This window comes from Pipistrellus kuhlii, unplaced genomic scaffold (assembly GCF_014108245.1).
Source record: "Pipistrellus kuhlii isolate mPipKuh1 unplaced genomic scaffold, mPipKuh1.p scaffold_m20_p_73, whole genome shotgun sequence".
Lineage (NCBI taxonomy): Eukaryota > Metazoa > Chordata > Mammalia > Chiroptera > Vespertilionidae > Pipistrellus > Pipistrellus kuhlii.
In genome coordinates this window covers 115952-128217 of record NW_023425577.1, presented here as the reverse complement: position 1 = coordinate 128217, position 12266 = coordinate 115952, and the positions used below count along the sequence as shown (strand labels likewise).

At 49.0% G+C, this 12266-nt stretch overlaps 1 protein-coding gene across 16 annotated transcripts in view; it reads right to left on the bottom strand.

Annotated features, from left to right (window-relative positions):
• Positions 1-11456, bottom strand: part of CACNA1A (calcium voltage-gated channel subunit alpha1 A) — a 316764-nt gene extending 305308 nt beyond the window's left edge. For 7 of the 16 annotated variants that reach the window (XM_036422797.2, XM_045576043.1, XM_045576045.1 and 4 more), the window contains exon 1: positions 11415-11441. The gene's annotated coding sequence lies outside the window, so the exon portion shown is untranslated. Of the gene's footprint in view, positions 1-11414 lie in introns of all 16 variants that reach the window. The other 9 variants (XM_045576052.1, XM_045576051.1, XM_045576050.1 and 6 more) reach the window with 5 other exon arrangements.
• Positions 11457-12266: the final 810 nt, after the last annotated feature.

Sequence of the window (12266 nt, the reverse complement as noted above, 5' to 3'; positions counted from 1 at the left end):
GGGAGCCGGCTTGTGGGATCACCAGACAAAATGCAGGATACTCTGTCACATGGGACACACTTATGTTAAAAAAAACCATTCATTGTCTATCTGAAAGTCAAATGTAACTCGATGTTCTATATTTATTTTTATTTGCTTAGCCTGGTAACCCACCTCGGGGATGGGTCCCTGACACCTTAACCCTTTGTACACCAGAAGCACCTATAGATGCTTTAAAATCGTTTTTTGTGTGAGAACTTTTCATTGAAAGTGTTCAAGAATACCTGAATTATTTTTATAATATTCATTGCAAATTGATTTTTTTAAATGAAATTCAAAATAGCATGGCGTGTGGGGATGGCTTCCATTTTGGGCACGTGGTTAAGTACTTCTTGTGTGAATGAATGACTCGACCTGGCGACAGACACCATATATACACATGTGTGAACACTGCACGTCTGTCACATCACAGCAAATACTCTTACAGCTAAAATAATCATACTAAAGTCAATAAAAAGGGACAGATATGCCCTCCTCCCTACACCCAGGTTTTGCGTTGGGAAGAAAGGAAACACAGGCCAGGGCTCCCCACATACACAAGTCCCAGAGGAGGTGGGAGCCTGCTCCTTCCTGTTAAAGGTGGGGCTGAGATTCAGAGAGATGCAGGGCTCCCCCAGGGTCCAGAGCAGGCAGGTCAAGGATCTGGACCCGGGTTTTTTCCAAGGCCTCTCGCTGAGGTCTAACCCAGAGTCTGACAAAGAGCATCTTTCTTGTCAGACCCACTTTTTCCGAAACACAGGCAATCTGCGGGAGGCAAGACTTTGTCCCCCGTGATTTTGGCACCTGATTGTGTTCCATTACATGGCAAAAGGGACTTGGCTACTGAAATGAGGTTACGTATGTTAAGATAGGGAGGGTATCCCAGATTATTCCCGCTGGTTTTGAGATGGAAACTGCAAGCCACAGAATGCTAGCAGCTTCGAGAAACTGAGAGCCACTCCAGGAGACAGCCAGCAAGGAAACAGGACTAGAGTCTGGCCACAGCACAAAACTGGACTCTGTTAGCAGCCTGAGTGAACGGGAACACAGATTCTCCCATGAGCCTCCAGAAAGGCACACAGCCCACCCACACCCTGATGACAGCCTTGCCAAGTCTATCAGAACTCCAGCCTACGGAAACTATGGGATAATAAATGAGGGTCATTCTTAAACCATTCATTATGGGTAACTGGGTATGGCAGCAATAGAAATACAATCCTGTATGTGTAGAATAAATGTTTTACAAGCATGAGATTTGTGAAATTATATGCTGTACATGCATATACATATGTAAATATATGTATATAAGTATCCTATAGAATAAAGATATAATATGCAGATGGTTGTTATGCCGTGAAGCATAATGACCAACTGTGTAACAACCAGATCATGGATCAACAGGAGGGTGAGGCAGCGAGCTACAAGTGGGCAGCAGAGAGCTACAGGAGGGGGCAGGGCAGCAAGCTATGGGGGTAGTGAGAGGAGGGGGGAGCTACAGGAGGGCAGGGCAGTGGGCGGAGAGCTACTGGAGGGCAGCATTGAGCTACTGGCACACGGATTCGTATGCAGGGCTAATAGTATAGAAATGAAGGTCTGCAACTCTTTTTGCACTGAGTAATATATCTTGGGCAACATTCCACACCAGTTCCTATAATATTTTCTAATGAATCCAGAGAATATACCTAGCCTGGACACCTGGGTATCTCCAAAATGTTGCATCCACTGTGTTGTGCATAGATTTCCGTAAATTGTTACAAGTATTTTTGTAGAATGAATTCCTAGAAGTAGCATCGCTACTTCAAAGACTGTGCATGTTTTAAAATTTGACAGGTAGTGCCACCAAAATCAAGGCCACGCCCTGGTCAGGGACTAAACTCCCAGCTCCTTTTGAATGGGTGCAGCCATCTGACTCATTCTCACCTTTGCATGGGAGCAGAAGTGAAGAGTCAAAGCAAGCATGCCCTCCAGACCATTTCTTTCTCCTCTGGCTGGACATAGGAGACACTAAAGGCTCTGACATTGTGGGAGTCGGGGTTCTTGAGTCACCGTTCGGAGGAAGAAAGCCATCTGCTGATCAGAATCACCCTCCCAGGTCGATCAGGTGAGTTAGAGACACATCTCTGTTGTGATTAATCTTTCAACCAATGGAGGTCCTATTTGTTACAGCAGCCTTCCTGTCTTAGTCAGCTCACATTGCCATAAGAAAATACCATAGACTGAGTGGCTTAAACAACAGACATCTATCTCTTTTCTTGCCATTCTAGAAGATAGACATCTGAGACCAGGGTGCCAGCCTGGTCAGTTCCTGGTGAGGTCTCTCTTCCTGGCTTGCAGACAACCGCTTTCTGGCTGTATCCCCACATGGAGAAGAGACAGAGAGGAAGTTCTCTGGCGTTTCTTCTTACGAAGGCACTGATCCCATCATGAGGAAACCACCCTCATCTACCCCTGATGACCTCCAGTCTCCACACTGCGGGCTACGGCTTCACCATATGAGTTTAGGGGGCTATGATTCAGCCTACAGCAATCCCCTAATGAATTTTGTGTGCTGGGCCTCTAGTAATATATATGAATGTACTTGATATCACTGAAGCAACACTGGTTTCATTTAATGAATATTTTCCTGGTGTTTTGCAAGCATATTGTTGAAGGGGAATGTACTCAGGGGTGAAGTCCTGTTGAGAGCACTAAGAGAGAGCATCTCCCAGGAAATCACTTCCTCTCACCTATTCTCTCTTGTTCTCTCTCCAGCCTTTGTTCTCGTTCTTCTGCTTGTTGTTTGAGCTTTCCCTGGCCAGTTTCCCTCCTTCCTGTCTTGCTCTGTGTGCTAAGACCTCAGTCGAGGAAGCACCTTCATCAGGCCCCGGACAAAACGGAGGGCTGCTAAGACCCCGAGAAATGGTATCCTCTGCTGAGTTCCAGGCTGGAGGGTGTGAAATTCAGCAGAGCGTGGATGCTAACAGCTGGGGTGAAGATAACTTAAATGTCATTTTTAACCAGCCTTCAAATGCGTTTGTCATCTTCCGGAGGATGTTTTATTTGGCTGATAACAAAAGTGATTTCTGGGCCCTGAACAAACAATCTCCAGGGCAGGTAACCGGGTCTGGGGTGAGTGTGAAGGCTCCACCTAGAAGTAAAAGCTTATAACAGGGAGCAATAAAGGCAAAAATCAATAAGTGGGACATCAAACTAAAACGCTTCGGTTCAGCTGAGGAAACCACCAGAAAAAATGAAAAGGCAACCGGCAGAGTGGAAAAATACTTGCAAATTGTATAACAGATAAAGGGATAGTATACAAAATACCTAAAGAACTCATATAACTCATCCTGGCTTGTGTTGCTCAGTGGTTAGGAGTGTTGGCCCATGTATGGAAAGGGTCTCAGGTTCAATGTCTGGTCAAGGGCAAGTACCAAGGTTGCAGGTTCAATCCATGACCTTGGTCAGAGTGCAGACAGGATGCAATCAATCAATGTGTCTTTCCAACATCTCTTTCTCTCTCTCTCTCTCTCTCTCTCTCTCTCTCTCTCTCTCTCTCTCTCTTCCTCCTCCTCCCTCCCTTCTGCTCTCTCTAAAAATCAATGCAAAAATATCCCCAGGTGAGAAGTAATCAATCAATCAATCAATAAATAAATAAATAGAACTCATATAACTCAATAGCAAATAACAACAACAACAACAAACAATTCAATTAATGGATAGAAGATATTTTTCCAAAGAAGACAATCCAAATGGCCAACAAGTAAATAAAAGGTATTCAATATCACTAATCATCAGAGAAATGCAAACCAAAGCCACAATGAAAGACTACTTCATACCTGTTACAATGGGTATCATAAAAAAGATGAGAGATTAGCCTGGCCTGTATAGCCCAGTGATTGAGCGATGACCTATGATCCTGGAGGTCACGGTTCAATGCCAGTCGGGACACATGCCTGGTTTGGGGTATGTGGGAGGCAGCTGATCATTGATTCTCTCTGATCACTGATGTTTCTATCTTTCTCTCTCCCTCTCCCTTCCTCTCTGACATCAATTAAAATATATTTTTAAAAAAGATAAGGGATTATAAGTGCTGGTGAGGATATAAAAAAAAAAGGGGATCTGTGCATGGTTGGTGGGGATATAAATTGATAACAGGGAAACAACCCAAGTGTCTATTGATGGATGAATGGATAAACAAAATGAGTATCTATATATATAAAAGCCTAAGCGACTGGCTGGTAGCTATGGTGCACACTGACCACCAGGGGGCAGATGCTCAATGCAGGAGCAGAAACCACAGGCATGGAAACATGGAACAGACTGATGAATCTCAGAGGAAAGGGTGGGGGGGTAGGGCGGGAAGAGATTAACCAAAGATCTTATATGCATACTAGAGCCAGCTCGTTAGCCACATGCGGCTCTTTCGCCCCTTGAGTGTGGCTCTTCCACAAAATATTGTACCACAGCCTGGGCGAGTCTATTTTGAAGAAGTGGTGTTAGAAGAAGTTTAAAAAATTTGGCTCTCAAAAGAAATTTCAGTCGTTGTACTGTTGATATTTGGCTCTGTTGACTTATGAGTTTGCCGACCACTGGACTAGAGGTCCGGTGCATGGATTCGTGCACCGTGGGGTCCCTTGGACTAGCTTGAGCCCTCTTGCAATCTGGGACCCTTCGGGGGATGTTGGATGAATGAAATAAGCCAGATACAAAAGGACAAATACTATATGAATCTGGTTGTATGAGGTACCATGAATAGTAAAATTTATATACAGAAAGTAGAATGGTAGGTACCAGGGGCTGGGGGTGGTGTGAGAGTTTGTGTTAAATAGGGACAGAGTTTCAGTTTGGGAAGATGAACAAGTTCTGGAGATGGATGGTGAAGATGGTAGCACCATAATATATATGAATGTACTTAATACCACTGAAAATGGTTCAAAAGATACCAATTTTTTTAAGTGTAAGAAAGTAAAAAAAATAAATAAAACCTCAACAGACAATATAATAGGAACATCATTCCATTGTCTTGAAGGTACTTAAATATTCAGACCACCACCCAAAGCCACCAGTCTGAGGCAGTGGGGACTCACCACACACACCCTCGCCCCTTTGCCTAGAGAAGCTAAGAGCAAGGTGAAGTGAAAAATAAAGTCAGGGCCAGCAAGGAACTCTCATCGCTTGGGGCAAAATCCAGAATTGCTCCAAATATGTGAGAACAGAGCTAAATAAAATGCCAGGCAGATGGCAAAGGCTGAGGACTAAACTGAGACCAGCATGCCAGAGTAGACCTGAGGATGGCTGCAAAGATCATCCCCTGGTGAGAAGAAACCGTGTCACAGCTGGCCTCGTTGTTTTCATTTGTTTTCTCCCTTGTTGGCTAATCACAGCACAGCAACACCCGTGCTCCCTCCCACCTGGAGGAGCACACTGCCTGGGGTCCCTGATGGTTTTCACTGGTATTCCCACGGGAGACCTGGAGTGTGGGCATTGGGCAGGAGCCACGGGAGCCACTGAATCTCAAGCTGAATTATTTCTCCCAACTCCAGTCCACAGATCCCTTACCTCCCCCATCACACATTCATTCATCCAGCAATATTTATTGCGAATCCACTGTGTGCCTGGCATTGTCTGAGACACTGTTAGAGCAGGGCAAAGGTTCCTGCCTTCATAGAGCTGACATTCTAGTGGGGGAGACGGACAAGAAACATTATTAACAGTTAAAGCGTGTAGAATGTCGTCCTGGCTGGGTGGCTCAGCTGGTTGGAGCATCCTCCCCATATACCAAAATATCAGGGCACATACCTAGGTTGCAGGTTTGATTCCCAAATGGGGCACATATGGGGGCCAACCGGTCAATGTTTCTCTCTTACATGGATGTTTCTCTCTCTTCCTCTCTCTCAGTCTCAAAATCAGTAAAATATATCTTCGAAAGAGGATTTTTTTTTTTAATAAGAAAAAAAGTAGAATGTTCAAGAAAATGGATGTGGGAAGGGGAAGGGGACGTGGATTGTTATTTAAGAAGGTGGCCAGGAAAAAGCCCTACTGAGAAAGAAACACTGGAGTCAAGACCTGAAGGAGGTGAGGAGGAGGCATGAGAGTCTCTGGGGAAGAGCATTCTGGCAGAGGAACAGCCTGTGCAAAGGCCCTGGGGCAAGAACATGCTTAGTGTGTTCAAGGACAGCGAGGATGCCTGTGTGGCCGGAGCTGAGGGAATGAGGGCACAGACAGGAGGAGGTGATGGCAGGGAGGTGACCAGGACAAACGGTGCAGGGCCCTGTGGGCCTCGGGAGGATTTGGGCTTTTACTCTGAGTGAGCTGGGAGCCATGGATGGTTCTAAGCAAAGGAGAGGTGTGACCTGATACAGGTATTCACAGGTGCACTTGTAATTAAACTTGCAAGAAACCAAAATGCAGTAGAAATGACTACTCCCACCATTGTAAGGCTCCCTCTCTCTCTCCTTCACCCCAGCCTTCTATTTATTGTCGGGACTGCCGATCCTACTACTACTTCCTCTCCCACTTGCCCTGGTTCAGGCCCTCACTTGCCCCACCCAGATGGACAGTAACTTTTCCTCCAGGTTCATCTCTCCCTGAATCTCTCTTCCCTCCAATTCATCTTAAACTATCAGATGATCCATTGTCCAACCCCAAAGGATTCCTCACTTCAAATCCTGAACAAACAACTTTCACACCTCTTTGCCCTCCATCTCCCCACCCTCAAATGCAGCATAAAAGGTTCTTCTGCTATGAAGCATCCAAGAGGATTCTGCCAGTAGTTATACCCATTGCCTGCCCACTTGTGCCCATCGCTTCCTGCCTTCAACACCTGCCACTCCCTGTATTGGGCTCATTCTGGCAACAGGAGCAAGGGACAGGCCAGGGGGGAGTCAATACCCTTGAGAGATCCCAACCAATAGCTGATGGGAGTTGGTGGAGAAATGACCCCAGCTTTGCAGCCAGCCTGCCTGGGCTCAGATCCTAGATCTGCCACCTTCTGCTGTGTGACCTTGGGCAAATCACTTCACCTCTCTGGGCTGCAGTTTCCTCGTCTGTAAAATGAGGATGATAAGAGCAAGTGCTACATAGAGTTGCTGTGGGGATAAAGTAATTTCATCCTATGGAACATGCCCAGAATAGTGTCCCGTACATGGTAAGCCCTAAATACATGTTTGCTGTTAGTATGACTGTGACTACCATATGACTGTACTCTCTGCCGAGTCCTCAGTACCTAGCCAGCAGAGGATGCATAGTTCTTGTTAAAAGGTAACTCAATGACTCCCCTGCTCTAGGCTGGGCAATATTGCAGCCAGACCAACATCCCAAACCCTTTACCATTTATCTTTCTCTTTTCTCTCGCTCTCAAACTTGCTTGATTCCATCAGCACTGGGACTGACAAGGAAAAGGACAGATTCCCAGGGGAAGATTTAGACTTCTCCCAGAAGGAGAGGGTCCCTCTAGTACTTGTCCCTTAAACAAAGCCGTTACACATCTGCCCTCTGAGATGTTCTCAGCAGGCGTGGGTAAGTCGTTTTTGCTTACATGCTGCGTCTTTAATTGTTTCCCCCTTAAAACATGTTTTTGACTTCTCAGGATTTAGCACTGGCAGGGGTTTCCCTGTCTTCTTCACTCATTCTTCCTCTTCAGCCAGCCAGTGGCTTGTGTGGTACCAGTGTATTGATATATTAAGACATTAATTCGTTACAATGGTAATTATCGGCACTGACTACTTTGTTCATTCAATGAACATTTATTGAGTACCAACTGTGTGCAACCATGAATCAATTATTGTGCATCTTGGGACCTGAAAACTCTAGAGAAATGGTCTAGAAACTGCTTCCCACTGGGGCTGAAAGAAGTTATAGTGACAGCTTTTGCTCGAGAGAAATGATTGGAGACCAAAAGTGGGAGCCACTTCAAAAAAAAAGTGAGTAGCACCAAAACCGGTGTGGCTCAGTGGATAGAGTGTTGGCCTGCAGACTGAAGGGTCCCAGGTTCGATTCTGGTCAAGGGCACATACCTTGGTTGTGGGCACATCCCCGGTAGGGGGTGTGCAGGAAGCAGCTGGTTGATGTTTCTCTCTCATTGATGTTTCTAACTCTCTATCCCTCTCCCTTCCTCTCTGTAAAAAAATCAATAATATGTATATATATATATATATATATATATATATATATATATATATATATATATATATATATATATATTTTTTTTTTTTTTTTTTTTTTTTTTTTTTTTTTTTAAGTGAGTAGGCTTCCAGTCCTGACAAATGTTTGGGACCAAGAATCCCGGCAACTTGTTCTTGGTCACTAAGAACTAACGTGCGAATTATGTCTGTAAATGGTTCTGCTGCTCATACGTGACCTGCATGATTTAGGGGAGGGGTCGAGGGTGGGACACATGGAAGAAGGAAAGGAAAGGCATGTGGACCACAGAAGAAATCAGAAGCGGATGAAGCCAGACACAAAGGCCACCCCGCGTCTGGTCCCAGGTGTATGAAACACAGAGAACAGGCAAATCCGTGGACACGAGGCAGGTGAGCAGTTGCCAGGGCTGGGGGAGGGAGACCGGGAGTGACGGCTGTGGGGACCGGCCCTTTGTTCAGGTGATGGAAATGTTCTAGAACTAAATAGAGATGACAGCCGCACAACATGGTGAACATACTAAGTGCTGTTGGATTGTTCGCTTTAACATGGCACACTTTACGATGGGTGTATTTTACAATTGAAAATGAAAAGAAATTGGACACACACCCTTGAGAGATCCTCCTTGCTTTGGAGGGTAATTTAAAAGCCAATATCTCAAAATGGAATGTCCTTTTTCTTTCTTTTAAAACTCGGTGTAATTGTATCCAGTGATACTTTTTTTTAAATAGTGTGATTTTTTTCCCTTTTTTAAAAAAAGAAACAAGTAATGAATTTAAAAGGAAAGTTAATGAGTTTAAAAAGGAACACTTTGCTTACTGAACAAAAAAGTAGCCAAGATTTAGTGAGCACCGACTATGCACCCAGCACCTAGAATGCCCAGGCCAGACCTCTCAGGAACCCCACCACGGAGTGCCTCAGTTGGCTTAGCTGTCAGCCAGAACACTGGGGCCCAGTGACATCTGGGGCTTCCCCCATTCTGACCAGCACCGGGCTTGCCCAGGATCAATTTCAAACGCAGATTCTAACTCAGCAGAGCGGGATTCCCAAGACCGGTGCCCAGAGGGCCCCCCGCTGGTCCAAGGTCCTTCTGTACTTGCAGGGGAGGGTCTGGGGATGCTGACGAGCTGGCCCTCCCACTTCGCTAAGTAAGTCTCCGCTCCTCCATCAGATAGGCTTGTCCTTGCTGGAGGGAGTGGGGGGGAGGATATCACCAAGAGCCCTGCCTGTCTGTCACTGTGAAGAAAGCAGGGTTGAAAGATCCTAGAATAGAATCTCGCTCACTTGCTCTCTGCCATGAAGGGCCCTCTGGTCCTCTAAGCCCCCATCTTGAAAAGAAAAATAAAATAAAACCTGGTGCCCGCATCTGATGCCCCGTGGGCTGCGCGAGGCATCACTTTGCAGGTCACTTGCCCAGGAATTGGCCCAATGTCAAACCCAGCCTTGGCCTGGGGACCAGGCGCTGATATCTTTCTGCTTACTTTTGGGGGCAGTGTGGGCACTGAGTTAGAGCTTTCTCGGCTACAGGGAAGCTGAATGAAGCTGGACACAAAGGCCACTCATTCTGTGGAGCCATGTGTATGAAAGATGGAGAACAGCGGAGGGACATCTTTAGGCATCTCTGCAAACCCCTACATCGTGGAGGGAAAAGGAATGTCCACCGGCATACCCTCGGCTCCTAGGAGCCTGGGATCGGGAGCCTTCCTGCAGCCTAGGCTTGGGGGGTTGGTGGGACCAGAGGCCATGGAGGGAGGGAGGGGCCAGTGGGAGCCACAGACACCACCCCCTTTCCGGCTTTACCCCCACCAGACCTAAGACTACCCCTGAGAGCGCCTGTGTGGGAAATGGCAAGGTGGTCCCGAACTTGTGGGCTTTGAACAGAAAACTCGGACCCAGCTGGATACCTAGGGGAGGAAGACTCGCATCCCACCCACCACACCTTTGTTAGGAGGTGAGGAGGGGCGCAGGCGTGAGCCCCCCTCTTGTGAGATCAGCCGCAGCACCTACGGGAAGATGTGTTCCTGTGTAAATTCTAGTGTAACTCCTTCCCCCAGCTCCGGCCCTCAGGACCCCGGAAAACAGAGCCCATGGGGAGGGGCAGGGAAGCCCAGGCCCGGTGCCTTCCCCCTGTGCCCCTGGGGCCCCGCAAGCACGTGCTCCGGGAAGCTGTCAGCGGCAGAGCCGGAGGGGGAAGGAGAGGGACCCCGCACCCCGCACCCAGTCTCGCTCACTCCAGAAACCAAAGCCCCCCGGGGAGTCAGCTCTGCCCCACCGACAAGCAAAGGGAGGGGGGTCCGGAGAGGAGTGCCAGGCTCTGCATGGGGGCGCAGGGGAAGGGAGAAGATTAAACATTAAACGGAGCAAGCTGCCGTTCTTCCCAGCAGCCCAAACCCCACCTGCCATCTCCCTTGTTCCAACACGTTCACGCTGCATTGAGCCCAGAAAGCAAGGCCCCGCCTCTGTAGCCTCGGAGACCCCCCTTCCCCCCAAAGCCAAGGGCCCTGGGGGAGGGGAGGGGTGCGGGCCTCCCACCCCCTGTCACCTGCCAGGCAGGTTTGGGTCCCGAACTAGGAAGAGCAGCTGCAGGCTGAACGGAGGGGCGGGGAGGACCTAAAAGTAACGTTTTAGCCAAAGCCGGTTTGGCTCAGTGGTAGAGCGTCGGCCTGCGGACTGAAGGGTCCCAGGTTCGATTCCGGTCAAGGGCATGTACCTTGGTTGCGGGCACATCCCCAGTGGGGGTGTGCAGGAGGCGGCTGATCAATGTTTCTAACTTTCTATCCTTCTCCCTTTCTCTCTGTAAAAAAATCAATAAAAAAAAAATATATATATATATATATATATATATATATATTTTTTTTTTTTTTTTTAAAGTAACGTTTCACTTCGGCCAGGCGCTGTCATCCCCGGGAGGAGGTCACCTGCCCGGGGGCAGAGGCACCAAACCTGCCAGGGGGGCTGAGGGCAGGGAAGGAAGGGGTTTTCAGAAGGAAAGAAGTGTGTGCTGGACGCCAGGAGCCTGCTTCTCCCCCAGCCCCCGCCGCCAGGAGGAACTATCGGAAAGAGAAGGTGGTTTTGGAGATGGAAACAAGTGAAATCTGGAGACAAACTCCCCCCACCACCCACCCCTCCCCGCAAGCCATTCAAGATCAGCAGAAGAGGGAGACCGTGGCTTCCTGCCTTTGCTCACGGAGGGAACGTTACAGCCAGAAAATAAAGACTGAACCCCTGGGGACACCCCCCCCCCCGCGCCTCCCGCCGCGGGGAGCCCCCTCACTCACGCGGGCCGCGGGGCTCCGGGCTCCCCGGCGTGGCTAGTGCGCGGCGCGGCGCGTCCTCCGGGCGCCCCTGGGGTCCCGCCTGGTCCGCACCCAGGGGGCCAGGCCGGCTGGAGCCCACGCGTCCATGGCCCACCCAGCGCCCAGGGGAAGCGGCCCGACAGAGAGAGAGAGAGAGAGAGAGAGAGAGAGAGAGAGAGAGAGAGAGAGAGAGAGAGAGAGAGAGAGAGAGAGGAGAGAGAGAGAGAGAGAGAGAGAGAGGAGTGAGGAGGGGGATGCCAGAAGCAGCCGTGCTCTGGGCGGGAGGCTCCCCACAAGGGCGGGCGCCAAGCGGGGCTGCCGTGCGAGCTGCCAGGGCGGGGAGAGGAGGAGGGTCCCCTGGTGCCGGGAGGAGGGAGGGGAGGGAAAGCGGCTCCGAAGCTCCCGATCACCTCCAGCAACGTGCTGCACGGGGCTTCTGCACGGGAGGCGCGTCCAGCCAAGTGCATGGCCCTCCATTGCTCCCGGGGAGGGGGGGTGGGGGAAAGAGGTGGGGAACGAGGGGGATCAATTTCTCCCTCTCCCCTATTCCCCCAGCACTGCCCCCAACCTCCTCCCGGCACAGGACTCCTCTCTGGAAGGACGCTGCTCCTCTCCACTCCGCCTCAGCTCAGCCTGGCTTCTCTCAGGAGCAGAGGGAGAGGGGGAACACGTGGGCTCTCGCTCCTCCACTTTGGGGGGGTCTGCAGAGGGGGCGGAGGGGGCTGTATAACAGGCCGGTGGGGAAATGCAATCATATAGTCATTGAACCCCATCATCCCCTCCACCGGATCACAACCTGAATTATTGATGCCTAGATCAAAAAAATAAATAAAA